The sequence below is a fragment of the Nomascus leucogenys genome, chromosome 1a, assembly GCF_006542625.1.
Source record: "Nomascus leucogenys isolate Asia chromosome 1a, Asia_NLE_v1, whole genome shotgun sequence".
Classification (NCBI taxonomy): Eukaryota; Metazoa; Chordata; class Mammalia; order Primates; family Hylobatidae; genus Nomascus; species Nomascus leucogenys.
This window is the reverse complement of record NC_044381.1, coordinates 77,389,328-77,405,584: the sequence shown is the minus strand read 5'-3', so window position 1 is coordinate 77,405,584 and position 16,257 is coordinate 77,389,328.

The window sequence follows — 16,257 nt, the reverse complement described above, 5'->3', positions numbered from 1 at the left end:
TTTTGAATGCCAAGGAGTGTGTGTGTGTATGGAGAATTGGGCCTGTACTCATGGAGACTACAGTATAGTGGATGAGATGATATTTATACAATAATTACACAAATAATAGAGAATTAAAACTGTGTTAATTGCTATGAAGGATAACTGCATGAACTATGAGAGTTTATAACAGACATTGCTGAGACTGTGATACTTGAGTTTAAAGTTGAAGAATGAGAAGGAGGTTATTAAATAAAGAAGGATAGAGCATTCCAGGCAGAGGAGCCAGCAAGTACAATATCCCCGTGATGGAAAGAGCATGTTAAGAACTGAAAGAAGTTCATAAAGATGGATTGCAAAGGAAGGTAGAGTTAGTATAATATGAAGATGGAGAGATAGGTAGGGACAGGACCATAAAGGTCCCTGTAGGCCCTGATAAGAATTTTGTCCTTGACTAAGACATGTGCTTTCCAGCTGAAGGAGGCTAACTTTCCCAGCTCCAGTAACTTGTGCTGGAGGCCAAATAACTGCAGCTCCCCCCAGCACCCAGTGCTTGCATCATGTTGTTGAACAAGCAGGTGAAACCACAGCACATCACCTTGGAGAAGGACCAGGGTGAGCAGTAGTTGCAGAGCTGACTCGGAGTTTGCAGATGCAACCTGGTGGCACCAGTGGCAGGGGAGCCAGGTGCTCCAGTGACCCACCTAGGAAATGGTGATAAATTGAATGAGAATGAAGCAACGGTAAAGCAGCTTCACTGGGAAGAGGCTAACAACTGAGAGATGCTGTGCAAAGTTCTTTAGCCTCTCTCAGTTCTTGGAACATAAGAAAAATTGTACAAAAAATCCATCTGTCCTCATCATGTATGACAGCAAGAGGCCAGTGCCTTGAGAAGACTTCTTTGGAGCTGTACTGAGCCACCAGCCACCCGGTCCAAGAAGTAAGAATGGTCACAGGGAGAATGGTGGCAGCTAAGGGGACATAAAGGAGAAGCTGGATGCAGTCTGTCATGTACTTAGAGACAGACACTGCCCTGACACCCGCACCCGAGAACATAAGCTATTTACCCAAAGGGAAAGTGGCCAACACAAATATGACTCTTCAGGCACTATGGGGCAACAAGGTATGATGAATCAGCTTCTGTGGCTGGCCCCAACAGTATCCAGTGGGTCCTTGAGCAGATCCTGTTTCTGCAGCAGCTACAGCAGATCCAGCTCACCCAGCAGATCTGAATTCAGCAGATCTGAATTCAGGTGAACATGAGTCTCCTGTACTCACATCAGGGGAGGAGTGTGATACTCTATAGAACTTGGACAGCCACATGTTCCAGCAGGTTTCTGCAGCTGTGGCTTTGCTCAGTCAGAACACTGGAAGCAAAGGTCTGTCTCTGGATGCCTTGAAACAAGCCAAGCTACCTCATGCCAAAATCCCTTTCACAACTAGCTCTTTGTCTCTGGGACTGATACCCTTTGTCCTAAAGTGGGACATATGTGCTCCCGAATGTCATGTCTTGCTTCCTGAGTACTTTGCTATCTCACACCCTGGACTCTGTGCTCTTCCAGAGTTCTTTCTATATTCTATACTGTAGTGCTAGACCTTTCCAAGAAAGGGAAAAGGAAGCCATGGAACACCTCGAGGTGGATGTCAAAGCCAAAGACAAAATCATCGTCTACAAGCACAAGTTTAAGTATCGTAGCAAGCTTTTGGGGACTGATAGCTCCTTGTAGATCCAACTCTGCTCCCACTCTGGAGAGAAACCCTTCATGTTGTCTGTCTGTGGTCATGGCTTCACCACCAAGGGTAATCCAAGATGCGCTTTCATAGATATTTCCAGGTAAAGGCAAACCTTCAGCTGTTTGCCAAGTTCCAGGACAAAATGGGAACAGGCAATGGCATTCCCATGTACTCTCTGTACCTGTCCCCATAGATGAATTGAGTCTCTCTTTAAGCAGCAAACTTGTCTTCGTAACAGGGATGCCCTCCATAGGTGTACCTCAAAATCTCCCTTTGGGTACTGAGCTCAAGGACCTCATCAGTGACCTGTTGCTTGATGACCTGCCGCTCAGATCTCCTTCAGAATGTAAGGATAGACTCACACAACCTGGGGTGGGACCAAACTATAATTCCCCAAGGATTGGTGGCCTCCAAGGGAGTGGAACCCATGAGCCAGGGTCAGAGACCCAGAAATTGCAGCAACTGGTGGAGAGCATTGACAAGTCCACCACCAACCCCAATGAATGTCGCATTTGCCACTGAATCTTGAGCTGCTATAAATCCCTCAAAATGCATTACCATGCCCACACTCGGGAGAGACTGTTCCAATGTAAGATCTATGGCCAAGCTTTTTCTACCAAAGGCAACTTGAAGACACACCTTGGGGTTCACCAGTCCAACACATCTATAAAGTTGTGCCTCATCAGTCAAAAGAAATTTACCAGTGTGGTCATGTTGTATCAACATATTAACATGCTGGAGAATCTTGGTGATTTTACTGGTCTTGAGCCAATGATGCCCAGTGAGAATGGCAATGTAAGTGCCATCTGTCATGATGATGTTGTAGAAAGCATTGATGTAGACAAAGTCAGCTGCCAAGATACTCCCAGTAGCTCCTTGAAGGTCCTTGCACCTCCCCCTAGAATCCACTTGGCATGACTTACTCTAACTACATGATGGCTTCCCTAGGTGTGGGTTCTGCCCATTTTAGCCTGCAGTGGTAAAGCAGCTGAAAAAATGGTCCAGTGGAGAGTCAAAGTCCAGATGCCATGGAAACCATGGCCTTACAGGCACTCTACCCAGCCAATAGCCAAGCAGAAGCTATCACATCAGAGTCTGTCGATGCTAGGGCAAAGCTGAGAGCTCTGACAATAGCTGCACCGAGATGGAAGGTCAGAGCAGTCTCCCGTTAATATTTATACAAGCACAGCGAACCTATGTCAGAGTTGAAGTTTCTAACATATTTATCAGACCCTTGGCCATGTTCTTGGGCTGACACCTTTTTAGCAGTCCAGTCATGCAAACAGGCCAAGCAACACAGCTGCACATGATGTGGGAAGAATTTCTTGTCTGCTAGTGCCTTCAGATTAATTAATGAGCTCACACTGGAGAGAAACCTTTTGTGTGCAACATATATGGGCAAGCTTTTGCCACCAAAGGCAAGAAGGTCCACTATATGATGCACAAGGTAAACAATAACTAGACATGCCGTGGAAAGAAGCTGGCTATCAAGAACACCATGGATGTTCTTGTTTTTGTTCACCATGGATGTTAGATACGAATGGAAAGAGGCTCAGAAATGTTTCCCAAGGAAATTCTGGCCCCTTTGATGAATGTGGACCCTGTCGTGTGGAACCAGTACATCAGCATGCTCAATGGTGGCCTTGCCATGAAGAACAGTGAAATCTCTGTGGTCTAGAGCGCCAGTGTTGACACCTTTCCAGTGTCCCTCTTTTCATTGTGAATGATGTACTGTCTCCAAGATGGATAGCTCCCGATCAGGGATCAGTGCTAATCTGGAAAAACCAGGAGCTACTAACAGTGTTCCTAAACATCAGTTTCCCTCACTTCTTGGAAGAAAACAAGACTGTGGTCAACTAAGCCAAATGGGAACCTGTGTAGAGGGAGGAATGCAGCCAGTAAAATCTCTAGAATCTGTGCTTTCTTTTTTTTTCATTTTCTTAAGAAACTCATCTCCTTTTCCTGTTTTCCTTTTTCTTACTGACATGCAAATGATGATTACAGTTGTGTCTGCAACTTCAGGCAGTCCTACAGTCACAATTGTTGCTATGCTGCTTTGCAAAACATAAAAACAAAAAATGAAAATAAAATTATACCAACACAAATACAGACTAGAATTTTTTTTTTTTTAATTTTGGAAGAAGTGGGCCTTGAAAGTAGCTTTGCCTCTTGTGACAAAGTACACATAGAAACTTCGTACCCCTAGAGTGACTGTTTCCAAAGTCTGTCACCTATTTCAAGGTAGAACAGTTGGAGCTTATTGAACCAAGTGGAAAACATAACTGCTTAGCCTAACTGGGGGAAAGGGTACTGTATACTTAAAAGGTAACTGTATTTGGGTAAACGGACAAGATCTGTCATATATTTAGGGACCTGTTTTATATGCCAGCTAACCATGTACCTATCTTTCATTTTGTTTTGTTTTGAGTGTACCTTAAAAAAACTCCAAAATACTAAGGTTGTAGAATTACAAAGTTTCTTCCACCCTAGAAACTTAAGTAGGATAACCTCATATGGGCTTATTTTAGTCCTTAGGGAGTCAATGTGTGTGTTGCTGCTTATTTAAGTACAGTTCATATGAAGCCCCAAGTATGCCAATGCCCTTCCCACACTTCCCAGATGCCTTCGTCTTCCTGAACGCTAGAAGAGGTGGGCACCTGAGTGGGGAATATTAGGTGACATAATTCAGTTTGCCAGTGACTACTCTATTGAAAATCTGGGTTTTATTCGAGAGATGAAACTCATGGAAAGGCATGTTTTCTATCACAGGTTCACATACTAATTTTAAAACAAATTTTGTCAGTGAGACTGATGCCATGTAATTATGAATTTTTTTTCCTAAGTATTTCATGGAGGCTGCAAAGTTAGAACAGGCAAGTCCTGGCAGTGAAAGCTTTAATTTATCTACTTCATTTATTTTTTATTTTTATTTTTGAGACAGGGTCTTTCTCTGTCACCCAGGCTGGAGTGCAGTGGCGCAATCTTGGTTCACTGCAACTTCTGCCTCCCAGGTTCAAGCCATCCTCCTGTGTCAGTCTCTTGAGTAGCTGGGACTACAGGCACATACCACCACACCCAGCTAATTTTTTTTTTTTGATAGAGAAAGGTTTTGCCATGTTGCCCAGGCTGGTCTCAAACTCAAGCAATCCACTTGTGTTGGGCTCCCAAAGTGTGGGGATTACAGGAATGAGGCACTGCGCTGGCTCATACTTCATTTGTTTTTTATTTTTGTAGCCATAGTCTCTATTTTCTTACTTTATAACTACTGAAGGATTCCCAGGCCCTGTCTTAAACTGATGTATTGGTGGGAACAGCTGGACATTCAAGATATTTTTATTTGTTTTAAAAAAATTCACTTTTGTACATGTGTTAATATTGAGCAATGATGAAACAATGCTCTAATGGTTTAACAAGGAAGGAGAGAAAAAGACCATAACTTTAGGGTGGAGAAGTCTCTTCCTGTGGAAGGTCTTTACTGAAGGCCAGAATGTTACTCCAAGTTTTGTCTCTTAGTTATTGCACCTGACTTTAGGACCAAAAAAAAATTTTTTTTAAAGTTTTGCCAAGTTGTGTCTTTCCTTCTGAAATTTTAAGAGAACACAATAATGTACCCGTTCACACTGTGAAGTGGGTATTGTTGCAGAAAACACCCAAGCGGCTTTCTCACTGTTGAGCTAGTAATGCCTTGTGAATACATGATCTATAGGGAAACACCTGTAGTTGTACCTGCTGATGCTGTCTGTTGAAAAATAAATTTTGAATTTTTTCCAATAAAAAAGTATTTTGTCCTTATTCTTAGAATGATAAGAAGTCATTGACATGCTTTAACATAGGGGTGTGTGTGTGTGAGAGAGAGAGGGAGAGAGAGAGAGAGAGAGAGAGAATATTTACATTTAAGAATTGCTCTGTCGACACAGAAGCGATTGGGAGCCAAGATGGCCGAATAGGAACAGCTCCGGTCTATAGCTCCCAGGGTGAGCAACGCAGAAGACTGGTGATTTCTGCATTTCCATTTGAGGTACCAGGTTCATCTCACTAGGGAGTGACAAACAGTGGGTGCAGGACAGTCGGTGCAGCGCACTGTGTGCGAGCCGAAGCAGGGCAAGGCATTGCCTCACTCGGGAAGCGCAAGGGGTCTGGGAGTTCCCTTTCCTAGTCAAAGAAAGGGGTAACAGACGGCACCTGGAAAATCGGGTCAGTCCCACCCTAATACTGTGCTTTTCCAATGGGCTTGGAAAACGGCACACCAGGAGATTGTGTCCCGCACCTGGCTCGGAGGGTCCTATGCCCATGGAGTCTCACTGATTGCTAGCACAGCAGTCTGAGATCAAACTGCAAGGTGGCAGCGAGGCTGGGGGAGGGGCGCCCGCCATTGCCCAGACTTGCTTAGGTAAACAAAGCAGCCAGGAAGCTCGAACTGGGTGGAGCCCACCACAGCTCAAGGAGGCCTGCCTGCCTCTTAGGCTCCACCTCTAGGGGCAGGGCACAGACACACAAAAAGTCAGCAGGAACCTCTGCAGACTTAAATGTCCCTGTCTGACAGCTTTGAAGAGAGTAGTGATTCTTCCAGCACCCAGCTGGAGATCTGAGAACGGACAGACTGCCTCCTAAAGTGGGTCCCTGACCCCCAAGCAGCCTAACTGGGAGGCACCCCCCAGTAGGGACAGACTGACACCTCACTCGACCAGGTACTCCTCTGAGACAAAACTTCCAGAGGAACTATCAGACAGCTGAATTTGCGGTCTCACGAAAATCCGCTGTTCTGCAGCCACCGCTGCTGACACCCAGCCAAAGAGGGTCTGGAGTGGACCTCTAGCAAACTCCAACAGACCTGCAGCTGAAGGTCCTGTCTGGTAGAAGGAAAACTAACAAACAGAAAGGACATCCACACCAAAAACCCATCTGTACATCACCATCATCAAAGACCAAAAGTAGATAAAACCACAAAGATGGGGAAAAAACAGAGCAGAAAAACTGGAAACTCTAAAAAGCAGAGCACGTCTCCTCCTCCAAAGGAACACAGTTCCTCACCAGCAACAGAACAAAGCTGGATGGAGAATGACTTTGACAAGTTGAGAGAAGAAGGCTTCAGACGATCAAACTACTCCGAGCTACGGGAGGAAATTCAAAACAATAGCAAAGAAGTTAAAAACTTTGAAAAAAAATTAGAAGAATGGATAACTAGAATAATGAATGCAGAGAAGGGCTTAAAGGAGCTGATGGAGCTGAAAGCCAAGTTTCGAGAACTACACGAAGCTTGCAGAAGCCTCGGTAGCTGATGCAATCAACTGGAAGAAAGGGTGTCAGTGATGGAAGATGAAATGAATGAAACGAAGTGAGAAGGGAAGTTTAGAGAAAAAAGAATAAAAAGAAACAAACAAAGCCTCCAAGAAATATGGGACTATGTGAAAAGAGCAAACCTACGTCTGATTGGTGTACCTGAAAGTGACGGGGAGAATGGAACCAAGTTGGAAAACACTCTGCAAGACATTATCCAGGAGAACTTCCCCAATCTAGCAAGGCAGGCCAACATTCAGATTCAGGAAATACAGAGAATGCCACAAAGATACTCCTCGAGAAGAGCAACTCCAAGACACATAATTGTCAGATTCACCAAAGTTGAAATGAAGGAAAAAATGTTAAGGGCAGCCAGAGAGAAAGGTCGGGTTACCCACAAAGGGAAGCCCATCAGACTAACAGCTGATCTCTTGGCAGAAACTCTACAAGCCAGAAGAGAGTGGGGGCCGATATTCAACATTCTTAAAGAAAAGAATTTTCAACCCAGAATTTCATATCCAGCCAAACTAAGCTTCATAAGTGAAGGAGAAATAAAATCCTTTCCAGACAAGCAAATGCTGAGTGATTTTGTCACCACCAGGCCTGCCCTAAAAGAGCTCCTGAAGGAAGCACTAAACATGGAAAGGAACAACTGGTACCAGCCACTGCAAAAACATGCCAAATTGTAAAGACCATCAAGGCTAGGAAGAAACTGCATCAACTAACGAGCAAAATAACCAACTAACATCATAATGACAGGATCAGATTCACACATAATGATATTAACTTTAAATGTAAATGGGCTAAATGCTCCAATTAAAAGACACAGACTGGCAAATTGGATAAGGAGTCAAGACCCATCAGTGTGCTGTATTCAGGAAACCCATCTCATGTGCAGAGACACACATAGACTCAAAATAAAGGGATGGAGGAAGATCTATCAAGCAAATGGAAAACAAAAAAAGGCAGGGGTTGCAATCCTAGTCTCTGATAAAATAGACTTTAAACCAACAAAGATCAAAAGAGACAAAGAAGGCCATTACATAATGGTAAAGGGATCAATTCAACAAGAAGAGCTAACTATCCTAAATATATATGCACCCAATACAAGAGCACCCAGATTCATAAACCAAGTGCTTAGAGACCTAGACTTAGACTCCCACACGATAATAATGGGAGATTTTAACACCCCACTGTCAACATTAGACAGATCAACGAGACAGAAAGTTAACAAGGATATCCAGGAATTGAACTCAGCTCTGCACAAGGTGGACCTAATAGACATCTACAGAACTCTCCATCCCAAATCAACAGAATGTACATTTTTTTTAGCACCACACCACACCTATTCCAAAATTGACCACATAGTTGGAAGTAAAGCTCTCCTCAGCAAATGTAAAAGAACGGAAATTATAACAAACTGTCTCTCAGAACACAATGCAATCAAACTAGAACTCAGGATTAAGAAACTCACTCAAAACTGCTCAACTACATGGAAACTGAACAACCTGCTCCTGAGTGACCACTGGGTACATAATGAAATGAAGGCAGAAATAAAGATGTTCTTTGAAACCAACAAGAACAAAGACACAACATACCAGAATCTCTGGGACACATTCAAAGCAGTGTGTAGAGGGAAATTTATAGCACTAAATGCCCACAAGAGAAAGCAGGAAAGATCCAAAATTGACACCCTAACATCACAATTAAAAGAACTAGAAAAGCAAGAGCAAACACATTCAAAAGCTAGCAGAAGGCTAGAAATAACTAAAATCAGAGCAGAACTGAAGGAAATAGAGACACAAAAAACCCTTCAAAAAATTAATGAATCCAGGAGCTGGTTTTTTGAAAAGATCAACAAAATTGATAGACCGCTAGCAAGACTAATAAAGAAGAAAAGAGAGAAGAATCAAATAGATGCAATAAAAAATGAAAAAGGGGATATCACCACCGATCCCACAGAAATACAATCTACCATCAGAGAATACTACAAACACCGCTATGCAAATAAACTTGAAAATCTAGAAGAAATGGATAAATTCCTCGACAAATACACCCTCCCAAGACTAAACCAGGAAGAAGTTGAATCTCTGAATAGACCAATAACAGGCTCTGAAATTGTGGCAATAGTCAATAGCTTACCAACCAAAAAGAGTCCAGGACCTGATGGATTCACAGCCAAATTCTACCAGAGGTACAAGGAGGAGCTGGTACCATTCCTTCTGAAACTACTCCAATCCATAGAAAAAGAGGGAATCCTCCCTAACACATTTTATGAGGCCAGCATCGTCCTGATAGCAAAGCCTGGCAGAGACATAACCAAAAAAGAGAATTTCAGACCACTATCCTTGATGAACATTGATGCAAAAATCCTCAATAAAATACTGGCAAACCGAATCCAGCAACACATCAAAAAGCTTATCCACCATGATCAAGTGGGCTTCATCCCTGGGATGCAAGGCTGGTTCAACATATGCAAATCAATAAATGTAATCCGGCATATAAACAGAACCAAAGACAAAAACCACATGATTATCTCAATAGATGCAGAAAAGGCCTTTGACAGAATTCAACAACCCTTCATGCTAAAAACTCTCAATAAATTAGGTATTGATGGGACGTATCTCAAAATAATAAGAACTATCTATGACAAACCCACAGCCAATATCATACTGAATGGGCAAAAACTGGAAGCATTCCCTTTGAAATCTTGCACAAGACAGGGATGCCCTCTCTCACCACTCCTATTCAACATAGTGCTGGAAGTTCTGGCCAGAGCAATCAGGCAGGAGAAGGAAATAAAGGGTATTCAATTAGGAAAAGAGGAAGTCAAATTGTCCCTGTTTGCAGATGACATGATTGTATATCTAGAAAGCCCCATTGTCTCAGCCCAAAACCTCCTTAAGCTGATAAGCAACTTCAGCAAAGTCTCAGGATACAAAATCAATGTGCAAAAATCACAAGCATTCTTGTACACCAATCACAGACAAACGGAGAGCCAAATCATGAGTGAACTCCCATTCACAATTGCTTCAAAGAGAATAAAATACCTAGGAATCCAACTTACAAGGGATGTGAAGGACCTCTTCAAGGAGAATTACAAACCACTGCTCAATGAAATAAAAGAGGATACAAACAAATGGAAGAACATTCCATGCTCATGGGTAGGAAGAATCAATATCGTGAAAATGGCCATACTGCCCAAGGTAATTTATAGATTCAATGCCATCCCCATCAAGCTACCAATGACTTTCTTCACAGAATTGGAAAAAACTACTTTAAAGTTCATATGGAACCAAAAAAGAGCCCGCATCGCCAAGTCAATCCTAAGCCAAAAGAACAAAGCTGGAGGCATCATGCTACCTGACTTCAAACTATACTACAAGGCTACAGTAACCAAAACAGCATGGTACTGGTACCAAAACAGAGACATAGATCAATGGAACAGAACAGAGCCCTCAGAAATAATGCCACATATCTACCACTATCTGATCTTTGACAAACCTGACAAAAACAAGAAATAGGGAAAGGATTCCCTATTTAATAAATGGTGCTGGGAAAACTGGCTAGCCATATGTAGAAAGCTGAAACTGGATCCCTTCCTTACACCTTATACAAAAATTAATTCAAGATGGATTAAAGACTTAAATGTTAGACCTAAAACCATAAAAACCCTAGAAGAAAAACTAGGCAATACCATTCAGGACATAGGCATGGGCAAGGACTTCATGTCTAAAACACCAAAAGCAATGGCAACAAAAGCCAAAATTGACAAATGGGATCTCATTAAACTAAAGAGTTTCTGCACAGCAAAAGAAACTACCATCAGAGTGAACAGGCAACCTACAAAATGGGAGAAAATTATTGCAACCTACTCATCTGACAAAGGGCTAATATCCAGAATCTACAATGAACTCAAACAAATTTACAAGAAAGAGACAAACAACCCCATCAAAAAGTGGGCGAAGGACATGAACAGACACTTCTCAAAAGAAGACATTTATGCAGCCAAAAAACACATGCAAAAATGCTCATCATCATTGGCCGTCAGAGAAATGCAAATCAAAACCACAATGAGATACCATCTCACACCAGTTAGAATGGCGATCATTAAAACGTCAGGAAACAACACGTGCTGGAGAGGATGTGGAGAAATAGGAACACTTTTACACTGTTGGTGGGACTGTAAACTAGTTCAACCATTGTGGAAGTCAGTGTGGCGATTCCTCAGGGATCTAGAACTAGAAATGCCATTTGACCCAGCCATCCCATTACTGGGTATATACCCAAAGGACTATAAATCATGCTGTTATAAAGACACATGCACACATATGTTTATTGCAGCACTATTCACAATAGCAAAGACTTGGAACCAACCCAAATGTCCAACAACGATAGACTGGATTAAGAAAATGTGGCACATATACACCATGGAATACTATGCAGCCATAAAAAATGATGAGTTCATGTCCTTTGTAGGGACATGGATGAAACTGGAAAACATCATTCTCAGTAAACTATCACAAGGACAAAAAACCAAACACCGCATGTTCTCACTCATAGGTGGGAATTGAACAACGAGATCTCATGGACACAGGAAGGGGAACATCACACTCTGGGGACTGTTGTGGGGTGTGGGGGGAGGGACAGCATTAGGAGATATACCTAATGCTAAATGACGAGTTAATGGGTGCAGCAAACCAACATTGCACATGGATACATATGTAACAAATCTGCACATTGTGCACATGTACCCTAAAAGCTAAAGTATAAAAAAAAAAAAAAGAATTGCTCTGTCACAGGATGGATATAGAATGGGCAAGAGGGCTAGAGTAGATATGTGGCAAAACCAGTTTGGAAGCTAGTACAATAATCCAGGTGAGAGAATGGACTTAGATGGCGGCAGCTGAAATAAAGAAAAATGGATGGAAGATATTTAAGAGGAAAAATTGGTAGGATTTATGATGGATTTGATGTGGGGGATGATAGGAGAGGAAGGTTGTCAAGGTCTAGGTTTCTGGTACGCACAAATAGATTCTGGTCTCATTAATGAAAAGGATGAAGGAGGTCAGCATTAGTGGGGGAAATACATGAGCTGTGTTTGAGCTTGTGCTGTGGTTTGAATGTTTGTGTCCCGCCACAATTCATGTTCAAACTTAATCCCTAATGTAATAGTATTAAGAGGCATGATGAGGGCTTAGTATTAGTGCCTATAAAAGGGCTTGAGGGAATGACTGTGTCCTCTTCACCATGTTGGGACATAGCATTTGTCCTCTCTGGAGGACAGCAACAAGACACCATTTTGGAAGCAAAGAGTGCGCCCTTACCAGACACTGAATCTGCCAGTGCCTCAGTGTTGGACTTACTGACCTCAAAAACTGAGAAATAAATTTCTATTATTTATGAATTATCTAGTTAGTGGTGTTTTGTTATAGTGCGGGATGGACTAAGATAGCTTATCACGTCGGCATTTAGATACATGGGTCTGGAACTCAGAGGATAGGTGTCATGAACAGTTGCTATTCCTTTTGACTGCCCAGCATTTAAATCCAATTCGTATGTTTGGAAAATATTTTACCCTAACAGTCTGGGAGGAAGAAGAGATTTATGTGTCATAGGCTTCTTTAATGAAATATATCTACCCAAGATTTTGAATTGGAATGAGTGACACCAGCAAGTGTGCCCTAGAAAGAATCCTATCTGTTAACAGGTGACAGTTAAAGTAAGATAGAGTTTGTAGGGCATTTGTGGTAGTGCTCATGATAGTGATGTGAGCTGCAGCCCTCAGTGCTTGGTTGTAGTGATGGTGTCTTGACTACCAAATCTGTGGTATGAGTTTGGTCATTGCTTCTTGCTGTATAGCACATGAGTCTGGTTCTCTAGCTATTCTGGGGGGTTTTGTGTTACACAGTTTCATTTTTTAATTTTTTTACTTTATTATTATTTTTTAGAGGCAGGATCTTATTCTATTCCCTAAGCTGGAGCGCAGTGGTGTGATCATAGCTCGCCACAGCCTTGAATTCCTGGGCTCAAGTGATCTTCCTGCCCCAGCCTCCCAAGTAGCTAGGACTACAGGTGTGCATTTATTTATTTATTTATTTATTTATTTATTTATTTATTTATGGAGATGGGGTTTCTCTGTGTTTCCCTGGCTGGTCTTGAACTCCTGGGCTCAAGCAATCCTTGTGCCATGACCTCCCAAAGTCCTGGGATTACAGGTGTGAGCCACCATGCCTGGTCGCAGTATTCTTCAAACAAATTTCACCTTTGCTTAAATCAGCCAGAATTAATTTCTGTTGTTTGCAATTACTGACTTGGATTGATACTAGAGGTCTAGGCTAGAGATACACATTGTGAGTCACCTGTATGGTGGTTGCATTAGAAACCATGCACATGGAGTACAGATGAAAAAAGGCCTAGGACTGAATCTGAGATTTACAACATTGAATGGCTGAGTGGAAGGAGAGGAGGCTGAAAGAGAAGATAGAGAAAATTATGAGAGATGGGAGAAAAATCATGTAGCTACTGCGATGTTTTAAGAAGGAAAAGTGATAATGCAGAGGTCAGGTCAGATAATGACTGAAACATGTTCATTGGATTCAGTGTCATGAGGTCATTGTCATCTTAGAACAAATTTTATGGCATAATGGCGTTGGAAGGCAGCTTGGATTAAGAAAAGAGTTAGGAGGGAGACTGAGTTTAGACAACTGTTTAGAAATCAGGTTGGCTGTGAGAGAAATATGATGTTTTAATGTCTAGGGAAGATTCTCTCTCTCTCTCCTTCATTTTCTGGTATAGACTTGACCATGTTTAAAGCTGATGAGAGGGATCCAATTAAATGGAAGAGATTGAATACACATGAGAGAAAAGGCATATTTGATATTTTAACGCTTCTGAGGAGGTAAGAGGAGATGGTACTCAAATACAGGTGGAGGAATTGGCTTTATGTAAGAGGAGAGAGAGCCCCACTATTGTAACAGAACAGAAGGAGGATAGAATGATGAAGATTTAAGTAGGATCATATGTTTGATAGCTGGAATTTGAAGAAGTTTCATTCCAATGTCTTCTATATTTTCTATATACTATGCGCTGGGCATTATATTAGGGGCTTTATAGAAATTATTTTATTTGATCTTCATAACTATTCCATGATGTTGGAGTTATTACAATTTCCACTTTATATGTGAGGAAACGAAAGCTTGGATTAGAAACTTGCCCAGAGTTTTGACTTAACAAATGACAGATCCAGAAGTTAAATCCATATCTGCCTGACTGCAAAGATTGTTTATAGAGTTGACTGGATGCATACAAAGAATATATCAAAGAAAAAATCAGCAAGACTTTGTGAATAATTATTTATGGGAGATGACTTTGGATTTAGATCAGGTTAAATCAAAATTGATGGAAAGCATATAAAGATAAATATTTGGGTAACTCCCTGATAATAGGATAGGACTGGAAGTAAAGATTTGGGAATCATAAGCACAGGTGTGATAATTGAAGTTACTATGGATGCATGACCCCCCAAAAAAGAGAAGGATAGAGTTAAGGAAAAAAATATTGGTTAGAGTCCATGGTGATGGTGAGGTGAAAGAAATAGAAGATGAAATCTGAGGGGCAGATAGGAGAGGTGGGAGAACTAGAAGACAGTAGTGTCTTGGAAGTCAGGATTGCAGAGTTTAAATGGAACCAAATATGGAAGAGAGTTAGAAAAAAAGGAAGGGAGGAGGAGAAGACTGAGAGAAGACCATAAGATTTGGAATTAAAATGTTGTCTTGATTACCTGAGAAAGTAGTTAAATGTGATGGAGATGGTAGTTAAATTGAAAAGGTCAATTAGGAAATGAGTGGAGAGGAATTGTAGGTAGGAGACACAAGCTTCCTATTAGATAAATTAAGCAATAAAAGGAAGAAAAGGAATACCGTGCAATTAGAATGAGCAGCAGGTTTAAGTCATGGATTTCTTCAGATTCTTGATTATGGATCAAGAGGCAAAGTTGTCAATAATAGATAAGGAAAATTTTATCTTATGGGAGTACTTTCCCAGAAAATGATTTGTTAAGATAAATGTTTATCTGAGTCAAAGTTCTATAATTTTTCAAATGGAGCACTATAATTCACTGGAGTGAGAGGGAATAGGGAGAGAGGAAAATAAAATTTATTTAAAACTCTCCAGTAGATGGAGCATCTTCATTGCTTTTCCAGAAGAAAATTTTGGAATGGAATAAGATAGATGGTAGTGGTGTTGGTACAACTTAGGTATATTTTTATGAGGGTAATTAGGATATGTATAAATGTGAATTTAAACGCAAATAAATTGATTTTCAGATCTCAGTAAGGTGGTGTTTCTAGATTTCTACAAATTTTCATAAGAAAATCTAGTGTTAAATTGAAGTAGACTAACTTTTTACCTACTAAACTTTCTTGACAGTCATAGCAATGTAGTGCCAGTAAGACAAAATAGCTTTACACTTTATATTTGCTTTCTTATGTTTTCCTAAAAAGAAGTAGTTAATAAATATAAACAAATGTAATAAGAGTAAATTTGGGTTAATATCTAAATAAAGAACTCAACTAAGCAAGAAAACAAACAATCTGATTAAAAATGGGCAAAAGACCTGAATAGACATTGCTCAAAAGAAGATGTGCAAATGGCCAACAGATATATAAAGAAATGCTGAACGTCAATAATCATAGCGAAATGCAAATCAAAACCACAATAGGATACCTCACACCTGTTAGAATGACTATGATAAAAAAGGCAACAAGTGTTGACAAGGATATGGAAAAAAGGAAAAGTTGTACACTCTTGGCGGGAATGCAAATTGGTACCGCCATTAGGGAAACAGTGAAGAGACTTCTCAAAATTTAAAAATAGAACTATCATAAGACCCAGCAATTCCACTTTTGAATATATATCCAAAGAATATAAAATCACTTTGTGGAACAGATGTCTGTGCTCTCATGTTCACTGCAACATTATTCACAATAGCCAAGATATATATTCAACCTATCCATTCGTCAATGAATGGATAAACACACACACACATGCACACACACACGGAATTTTATTCAGCTTTAACAGAGAAGGAAATCCTGTTATTTGTGACCACATGGATGATGGATGAACTTGTGGGACATTATGCTAAGTGAAGTAAGTCAGGCACAGAAAGACAAATACTATATGACTTCACTTGTATGTGGAATCTGAAAAAGCTGAGCCAATAGAAGCAGAGAGTAGAATGGCGGTTGCCAGTGGCTGGGGGAG